Source organism: Rana temporaria, chromosome 7 (genome assembly GCF_905171775.1).
Source record: "Rana temporaria chromosome 7, aRanTem1.1, whole genome shotgun sequence".
Taxonomy (NCBI): Eukaryota; Metazoa; Chordata; class Amphibia; order Anura; family Ranidae; genus Rana; species Rana temporaria.
In genome coordinates, this window is record NC_053495.1 from 159,811,412 (window position 1) to 159,822,985 (window position 11,574).

At 43.0% G+C, this 11,574-nt stretch overlaps 1 protein-coding gene across 1 annotated transcript in view; it reads right to left on the minus strand.

Annotated features, from left to right (window-relative positions):
* Window positions 1-11,064: 11,064 nt before the first annotated feature.
* RGS16 (regulator of G protein signaling 16) overlaps window positions 11,065-11,574 on the minus strand; it is a 6,540-nt gene continuing 6,030 nt past the window's right edge. The window contains exon 4 of the mRNA XM_040360251.1: window positions 11,065-11,574. This exon is cut by the window's right edge and continues 526 nt beyond it. The gene's annotated coding sequence lies outside the window, so the exon portion shown is untranslated.

Genomic DNA, 11,574 nt, shown 5'->3' on the forward strand with positions numbered 1-11,574 from the left:
TTATCGTAATCTGGAAGCCCCCTTTAACAGGGGGTGCCCCAGATCCTGTTCCCCCTATGTGAATGGGTAGGGATACATTGTACCCCTACCCATTCACTAAAAAAAAGTGTCAAAAAGTAAAAACCACACTAGACAATTTTTGACAATTCCTTCATTTAAAAAGTAAAAAAAAGTGTCACGCAGTGTCCATCCATCTTCAATCACACCACCCGATGGACTCGGAAAAAAAGGCTCCGCCTTGATGGAAGGCTTTCCAGCCACTGCTGTCTCTTGGCTGTGACAGCTGTTATATAGGCAAGGGTGGGGCCACCAGATGATGTAACCGAGTAACCTGCCCCTTCTGACATCATGTGATCTCCGAGGGAGGTGGGGTCATCCGATTACATCAGCTGGTGGCCCCGCCTTTGCCTATATAACAGCTGTCAAAGGGAAAAGACATCAATCGCAGAGAGGCAGTTTTTTTGTTTGTTTTTTCTTCTATTTTTTGGGGTCCATCGGGCGGCGTGTTTGAAGATGGATGGACATCATTGGACACTTGTTTTTTATTTTATGTAAAAATATTTTTTTTTAAAAACTCTCTATTGTAGTTTTTACTTTTTGACACTTTTTTTGGTGAATGGGTAGGGGTACAATGTTCCCGATACCCATTTGCATAAGGGGGTGGTGGGATCTGGGGGTCCCCTTGTTACAGGGGGCTTCCAGATTCCGATAAGCCCCCCGCCCGCAGACTTCGACAACCAATGGTCAGGGTTGTCGGGAAGAGGTTCTTGTCCCCATCTACATGGTGACAAGGTGCTTTGGGGGGACCCCAAAGCAACCTCCCCATGTTGAGGGCATGTGGCCTGGTATGGCTCGCGCATCCCCTATCCTGTATTTAAGGCTGGATGCTCGGGTAAGGGTTTGGTATAGATTTTGGGGGGGACCCATGTGCCAATTAAAAAAAAAAAATGTTTTCCTTGATTTTTAATCTTTATTGCCCGGAGCCAGCAATACATTACAGCCGTGAGTAATTTTAAATGACATTCTTTCCTGTAGAAATGTAATTTTTCTGTGGCACTATTCTACACATTGTACAGATGTGCCACTTTACAGGCAGATTAAGGGGACCCCCCCCCCCCCAGCACGATATTTAAAGGAATATTTCATTTTTATTATTTCACTTTAAGCATTATTAAAACCACTTCTCCTGGAAAAAACAGTTGTTTTAAACGTTTTTTTTTTTTGCATTGATACATGTCCCCTGGGGCAGTACCCGGGTCCCCATACACTTTTTATGACAATAACTGGCATATAAGCCTTTAAAAAGAGCACTTTTGAAGTTTCATGTTCATGTCCCATAGACTCTAATAGGATTCGAATGTTCGCTCAAACTTTTTGCATGTTTGCATGTTCTGGTGCAAACCGAACCGGGGGGTGTTTGGCTCATCCCTAGAGGCAACCGACTCTGTCCCTGGACATTTGTGAGTACAGACTGCAGTGAGGGACATTAGAGACTTTTGGGCTGCTGCCACCCCGTATATGCTAGAGAGTCAGCTGTGCGTTTGTTCAAAGGGGACATCATCTGGTGTCCTGAAGCATTTAGCCTATCTGATTCTATGTGAAGGAACTCTGCTCTTGTTGCTCTAAAAAAAAGTCTGCTGTTAACAAATTCAATTATAAAGCCAAGTCCACAGTTTGCTACAAGCAAGGACTTCTACTTCAGCTTTTCAGAAAGGAGTTTATTGTTCTGAATCTGTACACAGTTCTGTTTTTGGAGTATCCCACTCAATTTCTCAACCCTATCCAAGTGCTTCAAAAATAAAAAAACAACACCTCTAAACAGTTTTTTGAGGAAAAGTGTGGCTGAGATCAGGGGCCTGGCAAGCCACTGGGAAAGAACCTGTGCAAATTTCCAGAGGCTTCTACAGGAGGCCCTGTACACACTACCGGTTTTCCTGACATGCCAAAACCTGATGTTTTTCCCGACGTTATTCCTCTCAAGCCTGCCTTGCATACACACGTTCAGTCAAAAAAACGCTTGACCAAAGCGTGGTGACGTCCAACACGTACGACGGCACTATAAAGGGGACATTCCATTCAAATAGCGCCACCCTTTGGGATGCTTTTGCTGATCCTCGTGTTAGTAAAAGTTTGGTGAGAGACGATTCATGCTTTTCAGTCTTCCTGCTTTTCAGTCCGTTACAGCGTGACAAATGTGCTATCTCCATTACGAACGCTATTTTTACCAGAACGAGCGCTCCCAGCTCATACTTGATTCTGAGCATGCACGTTTTTTTCCCCTCGGAAAAGCATATACACGAGCGGTTTTCGCGATGAGAAAAAGACTGACGGGAAACACAATGGGAAAAAATAGAGCAGGTTCTATTTATTTTGCGGCCAGTTTTCTCGTTAGGAAAACTGCTATGTAGCATACACACGACTGGTTTTCCCGACCAATCTAAAAAATGTCAGTTTTCTCTTCGGGGAAAACCGGTCGTATGTACGAGGCATAAGGGCTACACTTATCCGAAAAAATGAAGCTCTCTTCACAAGTGTGAACCGAATACATACAAAATCAATGTACAGTACATTCCCTTTAAATACACGATAGTATCTAGGCTAGAAAAACATGCCAGTGAAGACCTTTCAGACTGGACTCCTGATTCCTTTTGGCAGCAAAGCACATAAGTGTACAGGAATTGCCCTCATTAGTGAGCTGCTGATCCGTACACAAGGAGTCATGTCATGCTGTACTGGCAAAGATGAGCTGTGTCCCTATATCAGCAATTTGACCAGCCAAGTATAAATCCCTGTATTGTGTAAACCTAGTTAAGTCACACTACATCATTCTGTAGGCTCCACTGATAAGTATGCATTTTACATAAAACATACACATTATGGCCCGGATTCACATACATCGGCGCATATTTATGCTAGTGTAGCGTATCTAATATACGCTACGCAGACGTCGCGCAGAGAGGCAAGCACCGAATTCACAAAGCACTTGCATCCCAAACTGCGCTGGGTTCCCTCGGCGTAAGCCGTCGTAGGTGGAAGTGGGCATGAGCCATGCTAATGAGGCGTGACCCCATGCAAATGATGGGCCGAGTGCCATACAAGTACTTAAAACGAACGGCGCATGCGCCGTCCCGTGGACGTATCCCAGTGCACATGCTCAAAATCACATCTGAACTACTCCCTAAGATACGACGGATCATTGCCTACGACGTGAACGTAACCTACGCCCAGCCCTATTCACGTACTACGTAAACGACGTAAAATACGACGGCTGTGTTCCCTGGTCCATACCTTAGCATTAGTTGCTCCTCATATATGGGGAATAACTTTACGCCGGACGTACGACTTACGCAAACCGCGTATATTATATTATGAGAGCCGAGTGTTTCCCAGAACACAACGGGGGGGGGGGGGTGACGCGGAGGGGCCGGACTCCCGCAGGAGTCTATACCCGGAAGTAGTGCAAATACCTGTTTTATACAGGTTTCCCCCCCCTGAAAGGTGTCAAATGTGACCCGGGGGGGGGGGGGGGGGGGGGGTTACGAAAAGCGGAGGTTCACTTTTGGGTGAACCTCTGCTTTAACAGGGACATTCTTTCACTGACCACCAAGGTCTTTCACTGACCACCAATCCCATTCAAACTGGTATTCTTCCCACTGACCCCCAAAGAATACATTTTAGCTGGGGTTGCTTGAGACCTGAAAGTCAGCTATAGAGTGAAACTTGAGTGACAGCTCTGAATCTGGTAGGGCTGCTGACATCACATCCAAGATGGTGGTGCACAACGGTAGTCTCAGGGCTTTTGGATGTCTAAATAAGAGACTCTTTTACGTGTTAATAACATGTCTAAAATACATATGCACTAAACAAAAAATAAGAATGTATTCCTAACTCAAAAAAAAAAAAAAAAAAAACTGAGTATGAATGTATCCACCCTCTTTTGCTTGCTCCTGAGATGGACTATAGTTCCTATTTTTTTTTCTTTTTTTTTTATATTTTTGCTTTGATTTCTTTCGTATAAGTTTTGGTTCCAATCAATGGATTGAAGATATTTTTTTCTTTAATCAACTGTGATGCTGGGTAACAGGCTGGGTATCATAGATCTGGGTAGTCCCCTAGCATCACCAACAAGTGCATGCCATCCCAGTATAGGGGGAATGGCTGTGAAGGTTCTGCTCTGCAATGGGCTGGCAGGGGCTTGACCTGTCGGCAGATGCATATATGAGGGAGATCCAAGGTGGTGGAGCCACGGGCACAATTTTTGCTCTGCGCTGTTATTTAAATCCACTATCCCTTCATCCACCCTTCACTGCAATTATCTTGCTCCATGGACACAGCTGCTCTTTTTTGAGCTAGGCTTCTTCTGTCTGGGTTCTCTGCCTCCTTTAGCACTTTCAGCAGCCATCTGCAGCGGGTGCCAGTCCAGAGGGGAGTGTATTCTTGGTCCCCATTTGCTCCTGGGTGTCATCATGGCTGAAGAGAGTTTTCATGTCTTGTATGGAAAGGGCCTCAGCACAGAAACTGGCCATCAGATGACCTCTTCCTCTCGCATTGGTGTCTGACAAATGGAATGTGGGGCTATCTCAGTCCTTTCCTACAGTTCTCTGGCACCGCATCCCTTCTCTTCTGACCGTGACAGAGAGAGTTGCCAGAGATGAAGTTGGCAAATGAGAAAGAATTAGTTTCTCACCTTATTATGGCGTTTAGGGAAACCCTTAAGATGGAGGATTCCCAATCTCTGACAAAAGACTCTCACGTTCCTTATGGGACTTACAGAGAGCAGAGATTGTCCAAGGTTTTTCCTTTGATATCTTTTTTTTCGATGATCTCATCTACAAACCATGGGTGCACCCGGCCAAGCTGTTCCCCTATCCTTGCGGTTTTCTGTTTGTTATCCCGTTGAGGATGTGTTTGTAAAGAACTGTGCTAACCCCTCTGTGGTGGACCCCCCCTATTTCCCAATCCCAACTAAAGAAGGCTACCATTATACCTTCTCAGAAAGCCCTTTCCTTTTGGGAGTCGGGACCCTTCAGATAAAAAGTTGAAGTGCACAGTACATTCACTAAGTGCTGTTTTAGGAGCCTTGATTTGTCTGGTCCTGGCTTTGGCCATGGTTTTCCAGGCTCTGACCAAGTGGGCCAAGCTCTTACATCATGGGTTAGCTACAGAGCAGATCTCTTACTCCATTTGCTTATATATATAGATAGAGCAGAAGGGCATCTCGTTCATTCCGGTGGCTCCGGATTGGCCATGCAGGGCTTGGTTTGCAGATCTAGTTCAGCTGGTCGCAGATGTTCTTTGGCATCTTCTTCTCTGTCCCAGGCCTTGTCTCCAAAGGTCCAATTTTCTACTCTGCTTTATAGTCATTGGCTTTGACAGCTTGTATGTTAAGAGCCAGGTACTGAAGGGGCCTGCCTCCTGTTGTTATTTTCACCATACTTAGGGCTAGGAAGTCTACTTCTTGATTCATCCCCTATAACACCTGGAAGGGTTACTTCACTTTTTGCAAGGCTCTGGGGGTCCATCCCTGCACGTTTTTGGTTCCATGTATTCTGGCCTTTCTTCAAGGGGTAGTGGAGCACAGGTTGGCTCTTAGTTCAAGTGAAGGCCAGGTCTCTGCCCTGGCCATTCCCTTTCAGTGTCTCTTGGCCTCGATCTTTCTTGTTCACACTTTTATCCAGGGGGTCACTCAGGTGGCTCTCCCTTCTAGGCAGTAGAGGAGCCTTGGGAACTGAATCAGATTTTTAACCCTTCAAACACATCCCTTTAAAAATATCCAGGATATTCCTATCTCAACCTTGTCACAATAGGTGGTCTTCTTCAGTGGTGGCTGGTTCTCATAACAAACCAAACCTGGAGATCTCACTCGCACTCTCTGCACCCTGAGCCCACTCCTTTTTTAAGCCAATTAGAGCCTCAGGCTCTAATCATGTGCTAAAAAAAAAAAACACCATTGAAATCCATGCCTCCGGCGCCCTGCAAGTAGATTAGGGGCCGGGCACATGGATTAGGAAGTGGCCCCCACTGGTCTTCTTGGTTTCCTGTAAGCAGCCCTTTTAGTGTTGTAATAGAACAAGGTGGTTCTTCACTCCGGGCTGTCTTTCCTACCTAAAGTGGTAGTCTTATCTTCCTTGTGTCTTCATCCTTCTTACCTGAGAGTGGTGGCTCTCCGTTGCCTGCATGTGATCAGAGCTATCTCTTGGCCACAGCATCTATTCAGAAGTCTGGTTCTATACTGAGTCAACCCGTCTCGTTTTCCACCACTTTCGAAATGGATTCGGAGGGTTGTGATCCAGGCCTATGCACTTGGGGACTGAGAGGCTCTTATTGCACATTCTACCAGGGCACTTAGGCTCCATTCACACCTAGGCATATTTACGCCCGACGCCCAACGCTCGATACGCTGGAGGGGAGAAATACCATTGCCCTCTATGGAGATGGTTCACATCTCCACGCCGAAACGCCGAACACCTGAAGCTCAAAACAAGTCCCGGACCCTTTTTTTCAGGCGGCTTCGGCGTTCGGCATAGGAGATGTGGACCTGGGGGTTAAATGGGGGTTAAAATCGCGGCCTTTTTGTCGCCGCAAATCGCGGTACAAAATGCCGCAATTTGACGCCGCAATTCGCGGGACAAAATGCAGCGATTAGGTGTGAATGCAGCCTTAACGTGTCCTGGGCTTTTCATCATTCTGCTTTCATTGTTCAGATTTTCAAGGCGATCCATTCACATGTTCACCAATATTATAAAGTTGTTATAGCTGTTTATGGATGTCAGCTTTGGCTGGAAAGTCTTGCAGGTGGCAGTTTGAGTTTTGCCTGAGGTCTGTTCCTTTTTCAGTTGTTTTATTGTGGACCCAACACTTCTACTGTCTTTCTGGCACACATTTGGGATGTCCCATCCATGAGAAGTTCAGCTGTGTCCTTTAATAAACGATAGAGGAAATTGGATTTTTGTAAAATAAAATATTTTTCTGTGAGTTCATTACAGGACATAGTACCTATTAAGACTGGATTACAAATGGGGGGTTTGGCCACCACCAGAGGGCTGCCCCCAAGGCATGATTTTAGTTTAAGTTGCACTAGCATCCTACTCCTGAAGGTGGCGACATCAAACCCATCCATGAGAAGTTCAGCTGTGTCACTCTGTGAACTCAGAGAAAAGGATTTTACGGTGAGTACAAAAATCCACATTTTTGGGAGCTGTCTTTCGATGGAATAGTTCAGCACTTTATTGATCATTAGGAGGTACAAGAATATATGTGTACATTTTTTTGCCCCTTCTTGTCTTTTTTTGCTATCTGTACTGTGTACAGATGACACAGAAAAATGCTTGGCAATGTGCTCTATCTTCAAGTACCAGACCTTTAAACCAGGGACCGAGGTAGGGGGTGTGTAATCGGGCCTTTATAGGTAGCAGATTGCAGGCTTTTGTGAACAGCTCACTCTTTCCACGTGTTCCAAGTCATGTACTATATATTAAACAAATAGTGATGATTTCAAGGTACACATAAGAACTGCAGTAACCAGGGAGGTTAAATAGCACAAGTAATAAAATATAGTTAAAATAAATCGCACAGTACTATAATCAGTAATATGTACATACACTACAAAACAAAGAATATATACACCACAGGAAATCCAAAATACAGTGTTCACTGATTATAAAAAGAGAACATTACCTGCTAAGAGGTATATGTATCCACAAAAAAATAGAAAAAATAGAAAGACGTAGGCGTTGTTCCTAGCATTCCTTTATGTTTGCAAAAACTAAAACAAGAATGTGCTATTTCAGGTAACATATTGTTGATTTTATATACTGTTGTATAATTCAGCTGCATAGGCAGTATATCGCTAAAAAAGGAAGGTAGTTTATGCTGTGTGCGTATAAGAAAGACTTGTAACTTCATCGGGGACTGGGCACCTCCTACCCCAGTTCTCTCTGGACTTATCCAAAAATGTCCTATGGTGACCATTAACCCTTTGGCGACAATGTAACACAAGTATGTGACCCCCACTGGACTGGGTCTTTTTCCGTGGGGCCGCATATTTGCATATCTTCCAGCACAGAGACTGGGGTCTCATCAGGAGCCCCACACCCCGTTGTAACGATCGAGACCCAGAACATCTGATTCCGGGTGACCCGTTTGCTGTAAAATCCTCTGATTGGCTATCACAGTGATCAGTTACTGTGAAGCCTGCCCCTATGTTTTCTGTCTCTGTGAATGGACAAGAGAGAGATAGAAAACAAAATAATAATAATAAAAAAAGAAAAAATACCTATATCAAGGTTCGATCTAGGTCAGTGCCAGGGTTAGTATTTGGGTAAAGGTCAGGGTCAAAAGGTCAGGATTTTCTTTTCTTTTAAATTAGTATCAGTGTCAGTTAGCATCAGTGTCGTTTTAGGTAGGATTAAAAAAAAGGAAAATGTGCACTATTGTTTCTGGGCTGTACTACGGGTACAAACAACAACTAACAAACACATATGTGGTATTTCTGAAATCACCAGGAGCAGGAGAATTTATTTTAACTTGTTCATTGGTGGTAGGTTATGGTAGAAGCAAGAAATATACAGCTAAATTTAAAAAAATATATACATTTTTTGACTATTTTGGGACAGTTTTCAGGAGATATCCAACACCATTTACCACCAATTGAAAGCCCAATTTGTCCTGAGAAAAAACGAGGTACAATCCACCTGGATGCACAAAGTGGTTGTGATGATATGTACAGTTTTACTAACACATGTCACAGTTGCAAAATTGGGCTTAGGCATTAAGATTTGTTTTACCCTTAAAGGGGTTGTAAAGGTTTGTTTTTTTATTTTCTAAATAGGTTCCTTTAACCCCCCTGACGGTAAACCCGAGCGTGACTCGGGGTTGGTTTTACATGTTAGGATCGGTAAACCCGAGTCACGCTCGGGCTGGACGGGCTTACCTTTCGCTGGATCCACAGGCTTGGTTTACTCACCTTGTCCCTGGATCCAGCGATGCCACCCGCTGTGTGAGCGAGCGGGACCTCCTCGCTCGATTCACAGTCCCCGTGTGCCGCCGATCTCCGTTCCCTGCGACGTTACGACGCACGGGGGCGGAGAACGGCGCAAAATTCAAAAAAGTAAACAAACACTTTACATACAGTATACTGTAATCTTATAGATTACAGTACTGTATGTAAAAAATACACACCCCCCTTTGTCCCTAGTGGTCTGCCCAGTGCCCTGCATGTACTTTTATATAATAAAAAATGTCATTTCTGCCTAAAAACTGTAGATTGTCCAAAAGTGTCCCTTTATGTCAAAAATGGTTTTAGATCAGCTAGAAAACAGCGATAATAAATTATAATCACTTGCAGAAATGTGCGATAGCGATTTGCGGGGAAATTCGTCATAAAAAAAATAAAATAATGACAGCGACAATTCTGCAACTGCAAATTTCAGTGATTTTGAGTTGATTACATTATTGAATAATTTTTATTATAATTAAATTATTATTTGTTATAATTATTTATAATTATTTATTATATTATAATTTATAATTTTGTTTTAAAAAAAAAAATCATACCCGGGATGCCTACAAGACTCTTGCTTGGTCAGATTTAAGTGAGTCATTTCTAAAAATTACAGGCCTACAGTATAAAACGCCAATTCCCTTGCAAAATAAATGTACCGCTTTTGGTACGTAATTCCAGACAGAATCATACCGCAAGGGAGGTTAATGGGGTTGTAAAGGTAATTTTGTTTCCCTGTAAATAGCATCCTTTAGTGCAGTCCTCTTTCTCTTACCTCATCCATCGATTTTGCTTTTAAATGTCCTTATTTCTTCTGAGAAATCCTCACTTCCTGTTCTTCTGTCTGTAACCACACACAGCAATGCAAGGCTTTCTCCCTGGTGTGGAGAAAGCCTCTTGAGGGGGCGAGCAGGAGTGTCAGGACGCCCACTAACACACAGCTCCTTTCTCTATCTGCAAAGTAGAGCGTCCTGACACTCCTGCTCGCCCCCTCCCCCCTCAAGAGGCTTTCTCCACACCATCCAAGAAGTGGTAAGCTGCAATATATCATGTTTTTTTTTCATAGGTTCAAATATACCTTAAATTAAAAAAATAACTATAATTAGTTGATTTTGATGATTGGTATGACCCCCCTTAACTGTAGCTCTAAGCTGCAAGTGACTAAGACCCCTTTCACACTGAGCTGCCCATAGCGTCGGCGGTAAAACGCCGATATTTTTACCGCCGATGCGGAATTGCGGTGCTTTTTCGGCCACTAGCGGGGCTCTTTTAATCCCCACTATCGGCCAAAAAAAAGGGTTAAAACCTGAAGCAGCACATTGTGGGAGGTATAGCCGTGCTGTCCCATTGATTTCAATGGGCAGGAGCGGTAAACACACCGCTCCAAAGATGCGGCTAGCAGGACTTTTTTACCATCCTGCTTGCGCAACGCTCCAGTGTGAAAGCCCTCGGGCTTTCACACTGAAGTGAATGTAACAGCTGTTTAAGGGAGGTTCGCAGGCGCTATTTTTAACGCTATAGCGCCTGCAAAATGCGCTCCAAAGATGCGGCTAGCAGGACTTTACCGTCCTGCTAGCACAACGCTCCAGTGTGAAAGCCCTCTGGCTTTCACACTGAAGTGAATGTAACAGCTGTTTAAGGGAGGTTCGCAGGCGCTATTTTTAACGCTATAGCGCCTGCAAAATGACCCAGTGTGAAAGGGGTCTTATGACCAATATGGTTTCCTCATTGCACAATTTGTGTGTTAGTTTACCTTATAATAATAATAACAAGAAAATAATAATGGAATATAATAATAATAAAAAATTATAATGATAATAATAATAATAATAAAATGCATTTTACTTTGTTTTTGTTCACTTTTATTTTTTCAATATTTAATAAATTCATATAAATTAACATATCAACATGAATGTATTTTCCAGAAATACAATGTGTTCGTTTTTTATCACCACATAATACGTTTACAAAAATTGTCCAGCAACGTTTTAAATAAATTGAACATAAAATGTGATATATATATATATATATATATATATATATATATATATATATATATTTACATAAAATGTTTTTTATTTTTTTTGCTATATACATATGTGTACTTATAATTGCTGCAGGTGTTATCATCAACACCAAGATCTTTCTTTACCATTTATCACCTAGCCTTCTGCGGGGTCATTTCCCACATCCAGAATACTGTTGACGCGAGTCTCTGCAATTCCTGTTTGCCAAAGGAAAAAGACTGGCTAGGAATGTGTCACATTTTTTAAACATTGTACTCTACTTCCCCCCATTGTTCTTGGATCTCATCATTATGAATGGATACTACTAAAACACTTGGCATCTATTGTGTCCCAGGTGAAAACTCATTTCCAGACACTTGATAAATTATCTACATAGCAACAGTAAAAATAACGGATTTTTTCCCCTGGCTACAAGGAAAAAAAACTGCAGTGGGAGGAAGTGACACTTAGCAGCACAGACACATTGCACAAACATTAGCACATCAACTAGGAATCACACCATTGTGAGTTCTAGTCTGTTACAGAGATTCTCTCATGCTATCTCAA